The 6,000-nt window shown below is 49.6% G+C and overlaps 7 non-coding genes across 7 annotated transcripts; all 7 read left to right on the forward strand.

The window, feature by feature from the left end:
- Positions 1–1,619: 1,619 nt before the first annotated feature.
- Positions 1,620–1,692, forward strand: Trnak-cuu (transfer RNA lysine (anticodon CUU)). Its single transcript has one exon. It is a non-coding gene; the product is annotated as a tRNA-Lys (tRNA).
- Positions 1,693–1,838: 146 nt separating this feature from the next.
- Trnak-cuu (transfer RNA lysine (anticodon CUU)) lies at positions 1,839–1,911 on the forward strand. Its single transcript has one exon. It is a non-coding gene; the product is annotated as a tRNA-Lys (tRNA).
- Positions 1,912–2,058: 147 nt separating this feature from the next.
- Positions 2,059–2,131, forward strand: Trnak-cuu (transfer RNA lysine (anticodon CUU)). The gene has a single exon. It is a non-coding gene; the product is annotated as a tRNA-Lys (tRNA).
- A 148-nt stretch (positions 2,132–2,279) lies between these two features.
- Trnak-cuu (transfer RNA lysine (anticodon CUU)) lies at positions 2,280–2,352 on the forward strand. Its single transcript has one exon. It is a non-coding gene; the product is annotated as a tRNA-Lys (tRNA).
- A 139-nt stretch (positions 2,353–2,491) lies between these two features.
- Positions 2,492–2,564, forward strand: Trnak-cuu (transfer RNA lysine (anticodon CUU)). Its single transcript has one exon. It is a non-coding gene; the product is annotated as a tRNA-Lys (tRNA).
- Positions 2,565–2,711: 147 nt separating this feature from the next.
- Positions 2,712–2,784, forward strand: Trnak-cuu (transfer RNA lysine (anticodon CUU)). The gene has a single exon. It is a non-coding gene; the product is annotated as a tRNA-Lys (tRNA).
- Positions 2,785–2,931: 147 nt separating this feature from the next.
- On the forward strand, positions 2,932–3,004 carry Trnak-cuu (transfer RNA lysine (anticodon CUU)). Its single transcript has one exon. It is a non-coding gene; the product is annotated as a tRNA-Lys (tRNA).
- The last annotated feature ends 2,996 nt before the right edge of the window (positions 3,005–6,000 follow it).

A 6,000-nucleotide genomic window follows, 5' to 3' on the forward strand; every position in this document is an offset into this window, starting at 1 on the left:
GAAGTAGTCGGATGTCTGCTACTAATTGTGCGTTAGGTCCGTGGTTGAAAGGGGACAGCAGGCACTGGAGAGCTGCCTTCGAGTCACAAAAGATGGACCATGACTGTGACGATTTGGGGCCAATAAACTCCAGAGCAGCACGGATAGCTGCGAGTTCTGCAGCCGTCGATGATGTAATGTGAGACGTCTTGAATTGGATGGTGACAGATTTTACGGGAATTACCACTGCTCCAGCTGAACTTTTGGAGGAGACAGAACCGTCCGTGAAAACGTGGGTGCGTTCTCTGTGCTTTTCATGCATGAATGAAAGCACGGTTTGTTTGAGGGCGATAAAAGTTATGGCTTCTGGCATGGGAGTTGGGAAGACAAGCCGGAGACCTTTTCTCGAATGAATTGGTCAAGGTTACCTACACAGTACCTGGGGGTGCCTCTCGGAAGTTACCGTGAGCCCGAACAGTACTGGCTCGACCAAGTTTCGACAGCAAAGGAAAAGGCTGACGGTTGGAGAGGCAAGCAATTGTCAATGTTTTCTAGAGCCACTGTTTGCAACCTTTTTTTAGTTTCCAAGATATGGTATGTTATGAATGTGTTGTGTGCTGCGCGGGTAAGCGTACAAAAAATTCACCGCATTTTCGCCACTTTCATTTGGGCCTCTACCTGGGAGAGGACGAGTCGAACAAATTTGTTTTTCCCGGTCAAGAAAGGTGGGCTTGGTCTGGTTCACTTGTTTTTGCGACAAATTGTGTCACGCTTTGTGTTTCTGCGGGATCAAAATGATCCCTTTCTTCGAACACTAATTCAAGTACGGCTGAGTAGACTTCTTCCAGGATTTGTTGTTTCGTCGGCTCAGAACATGCCGGGAACTGTGACTGGGTACCTGCGTGAAGTGGTGCTGGCGCGTAGGATGTTGAATGTGCGTTTTTCGCTGCAGTATCTGTCCATCGTTACAAAAAAACAATTGTACAGAGATCTTGTGGACACGATGCTACCTGTACCTTTGTACCGTTCGCCACACCGTGGAGGCCCCAGACAGGACGTTCTAAAAAGAGTCAAGAAAATGCCAGTAAGGCCATCAACTAAGTCTTTCTTTTTCAAATTACATACAAACACACTTCCCGTTAAGACCTGGCTTCATAGCAAGGGTATTTTCATCCCCTGGACAACGGACTGCTTTTTATGTAAAAAACCAGAAACAATAGAACATGTTTTCCTAGATTGCTGGGACCCGATCTTTCACTGGGACGTTCTGCAGAGAACGCTGAAGAAGCAGTTACCCCTGGACCCGTATGGAATACGCTTCTTGCCAATAGATACCTCAGAGGAAGTACCGTATGACCTCATTATGGTCCTGGGCCTCCACGCGATGTGGAAAACTCGCATGCAATTTGAACATGCAGACATCGTTGTGAAACCGGTGCGAGAACACTTCATTGAGAGTGTTGTTTACGTGAGAGACGCATACAAAGTACTGCCTGATCCACCACAATGGATGTCTGTATTGGATGAACTGGTGTCACTGAAAAGATTTTAGTGCTGTGTTGGCCAAAGTGTGGCTGGCACGTTTTATCATTTGTAACATTTGATTTTGTACGTCGACGACGGCAATAAAGATAAAAAAAAACCGGCTAGCTCAGTCGGTAGAGCATGAGACTCTTAATCTCAGGGTCGTGGGTTCGAGCCCCACGTTGGGCGATGTCTTTCTTTTTTCTTCTTTGTCCTCGAGCGCTGTATCCACACCCGCGCTCACTGTCATTCTCTCCCCTCTCTCTCGCTATCTTCAGGCGAATACTTCTGATCTTGCACACAGCAGTCATTCTTCCCACGGTATGCTCCTGTCCGCCCGGCTAGCTCAGTCGGTAGAGCATGAGACTCTTCATCTCAGGGTCGTGGGTTCGAGCCCCACGTTGGGCGATGTCTTTCTTTTTTTCTTTTTTGTCCTCGATCGCTGTATCCACACCCGCGCTCACTGTCATTCTCTCCCCTCTCTCTCGCTATCTTCAGGCGAATACTTCTGATCTTGCACACAGCAGTCATTCTTCCCATGGTATGCTCCTGTCCGCCCGGCTAGCTCAGTCGGTAGAGCATGAGACTCTTAATCTCAGGGTCGTGGGTTCGAGCCCCACGTTGGGCGATGTCTTTCTTTTTTTTCTTTTTTGTCCTCGATCGCTGTATGCACACCCGCGCTCACTGTCATTCTCTCCCCTCTCTCTCGCTATCTTCAGGCGAATACTTCTGATCTTGCACACAGCAGTCATTCTTCCCACGGTATGCTCCTGTCCGCCCGGCTAGCTCAGTCGGTAGAGCATGAGACTCTTAATCTCAGGGTCGTGGGTTCGAGCCCCACGTTGGGCGATGTCTTTCTTTTTTGTCCTCGATCGCTGTATGCACACCCGCGCTCACTGTCATTCTCTCCCCTCTCTCTCGCTATCTTCAGGCGAATACTTCTGATCTTGCACACAGCAGTCATTCTTCCCACGGTATGCTCCTGTCCGCCCGGCTAGCTCAGTCGGTAGAGCATGAGACTCTTAATCTCAGGGTCGTGGGTTCGAGCCCCACGTTGGGCGATGTCTTTCTTTTTTTCTTTTTTGTCCTCGATCGCTGTATCCACACCCGCGCTCACTGTCATTCTCTCCCCTCTCTCTCGCTATCTTCAGGCGAATACTTCTGATCTTGCACACAGCAGTCATTCTTCCCACGCTATGGTCCTGTCCGCCCGGCTAGCTCAGTCGGTAGAGCATGAGACTCTTCATCTCAGGGTCGTGGGTTCGAGCCCCACGTTGGGCGATGTCTTTCTTTTTTTCTTTTTTGTCCTCGATCGCTGTATGCACACCCGCGCTCACTGTCATTCTCTCCCCTCTCTCTCGCTATCTTCAGGCGAATACTTCTGATCTTGCACACAGCAGTCATGCTTCCCACGGTATGCTCCTGTCCGCCCGGCTAGCTCAGTCGGTAGAGCATGTGACTCTTAATGTCAGGGTCGTGGGTTCGAGCCCCACGTTGGGCGATGTCTTTCTTTTTTTCTTTTTTGTCCTCGATCGCTGTATGCACACCCGCGCTCACTGCAATTCTCTCCCCTCTCTCTCGCTAACTTCAGGCGAATACTTCTGATCTTGCACACAGCAGTCATTCTTCCCACGGTATGCTCCTGTCCGCCCGGCTAGCTCAGTGATTCCATTTCCGGCTTTCGAGCGATACGGTCACGGAATGTCGCGCTCCGTCGGAGCGGTATCAGCGGCCCCAGCGGGTCGCGGGAACAGGTTTTTTGCTGCTTCTGAAGATTACCAAGTTATTCTGCCGAACCTGCCAACAGGAAAAATTGTGCTAAACACAGTGTTTATGCATGCTGATGTTACTGCTAGACCCTACAGAGTGGAAGACTTCAGGGACACATTGCTTCATCTTGGTGTGCTGGCCGACGTTATCACGTTAGGGGCGTACCAGATGAACCACGTCTGGGCTATCACCCTCAAGGACGCTGCCGCTACGGAGAAACTACTTGCTGCGAAGGACGTGAAGGTTAAAGAACACAAGTGCCTGATAGTGGACCCTAATGACCGAGGTATTCGCTTCAAGATTCACTGGCTGCTCCACGGTGTTGCTGACGAGGATGTGCGTGCCGCGCTATCGCCGTACGGGAAGGTGGTCGACGTGTCAAAGGAAAAGTGGCGTGCGCAAGGCGTTCTCGACAAGGGCTCTACGACCCGTACGGTTACCTTGAAGTTGGGGCCGGGTTTCAAGATCGATGACATACCGCACCAAATCAAGGTGGCCGGTGAACCTGCGCTAATTGTTGTACCAGGCAGGGCCCCACTTTGCCTCCGTTGCAAATCTAGTGGGCATATACGCAGAGACTGCCAGGTGCCACGTTGTGCGCTTTGCCGACGGTACGGCCATGAGGATTCCCAATGTGGAAAAAGCTACGCAAGTGCTGCAGGATCCTTGAGGGGTGATGACACGTCAGAGCACCTCATGGACGAAGCTGATGCCGAAGAAACGGCGGGAGGTCAAACCTCAAGCGTCGAGGCGTCTTCTGGGCCCACTACGGTAGACGGGGCAGACAACAGCAAGCATTCTGAAGAAGAGTTCCCACCCCTCTCCCAAGGTACGGATGTGAAAGCTGAGCCTAACAAGAACACCGAGGACGCTGCCGAAGACGCCGAGGCGGACAAGTCCGCGTGTATGGACATCACGGAAGCACCAAGCTCTGGTGTGGCAGCAAAGCGGGCTCACGAGGATACCAACGAGACAACGGCGAACACCGACGGCGAAGGGCAACCACCAACCAAGGCGGCTATCGTTCGGCGGCCCACACTGAGACCTCGACCGAACGTGGCCACCGGTAAAAGTGTGGCGGCAACGCCGCCTACAGCGCCAACGCCGCCTACAGCGCCAACGTAGCGTAAGATCTGCCATGGCACGACGCCCTGGCATGCGGCTTTTTGCTGAGAGAACCACCACGATTCCCAGCCTTTCTTCATAGTCACTATGGCTTCTATTCCTAAATCGCTACGTATCGCGACGATTAACGTCCGAGGGCTTGCGTCTAAACGAAAACAGAGTCAGCTGTACCGATTGGTGACCGAGTTTGACCTCGACATTGTGGCGATACAGGAAACTAAAGTTGATGGTGAAGTAGAGACTGGGAACATGGTTGGACGTTTTACGTTGTCTTATGACGCTGTGGTTAGCCATGCTGTAGGGACGTCAGCAGGTTGTTGCCTTCTTTTGCGCCAGAGCTTGGGCTTATCAATACAAGCGACATTAAGTTGTGACTCAGGGAGGCTCATCATCTGCGATTTTCTTTTTGCCGCTAAGGAGTGGCGTATGATTTGTGTGTATGCACCTAACAATGCGGAAGAGAGGCGAACCCTTTTCGAGCGTGTTAATCAATACTGTGACTGCCAGAAACTTGTCATTATTGCCGGTGATTTCAACTGTGTGCTTTCTGCAGCAGATAAAACTAGCAGACGTGATTTTAATGACATAAGCACTGTTATTCTTAGAGAAATTGTGAATGATGGTAGTATGGAAGATGTAGGGCAATGTTTGGAAGGTACGCGAACCGTCCAATTTACTCATTTTCAAGGATCGAGTCATGCCCGATTGGATAGAATATATGCGTCTTTGGATATTATACCTCTGTGTCAACAGTATCATGTTACGCCAGTCTCCTTTAGTGATCACTGCTTAGTTTATTTTACTATAGCAAGTCGAGAAGACTCAAGGAATAATTTTAATTGGCAGTTATGGAAACTGAATTGTAAGCTGATGAATGACGATGTTTTTGTGAAGCAAGTAACTGATTTATTTAAAAAACTCAAGGAAAACAACAAAATTCCTTGGGGAGAAAGATGGGAATTATTAAAGAATCAGGTTAAAATAAAAGCACTGGAACGTTCAAGTGCAGTAGCTAGAGAAGCAAGGTTTCAAGAAAAAACACTACGCACGAACCTTCAACTGCTACTTAATCAAGAATCGCTCAGACCGGGTGAATTTATGTACGATATACGAGTGGTGAAGCGCAAGCTGGAGCTTATCGATACCGAACGGTACCGTGGTGCCTTAATACGCACAAGAGCTGAAAGGCTGATAAGCGGAGAATCGCCGACGAAAAGAGCATTGGGGGCGGAAAAGTGGCATGCGCGAAGGCAGCAAATAGTAGAAATTGAACGCGCAGGTGTGATCACTAAGGATACTGACGAAATTGTTAGAACGTTTTCGGAGTACTATCGTGCGTTGTTTGCTCGCAGCGTAGTTGATATCGACCGTTTCAACGTGAGTTTGTTTCCTTGATGACACGGTTGGACGATGTGACAAGAGAAGCTTTGGAGCAGCCCATCACAAATGAAGAGGTGGATTTTGCGATAGAAAACATGAACTTAGGGAATCGCCGGGTCCAGACGGCCTTGGTGCAGCGTTTTATAAACATTTAAGGGAACAGTCTCTCCAATTCTAACGCGTATTTATAACGAAGCTTACGAGCTTAAGTCGCTACCTCCA

Source organism: Dermacentor silvarum, chromosome 3, assembly GCF_013339745.2.
Source record: "Dermacentor silvarum isolate Dsil-2018 chromosome 3, BIME_Dsil_1.4, whole genome shotgun sequence".
Taxonomy (NCBI): Eukaryota; Metazoa; Arthropoda; class Arachnida; order Ixodida; family Ixodidae; genus Dermacentor; species Dermacentor silvarum.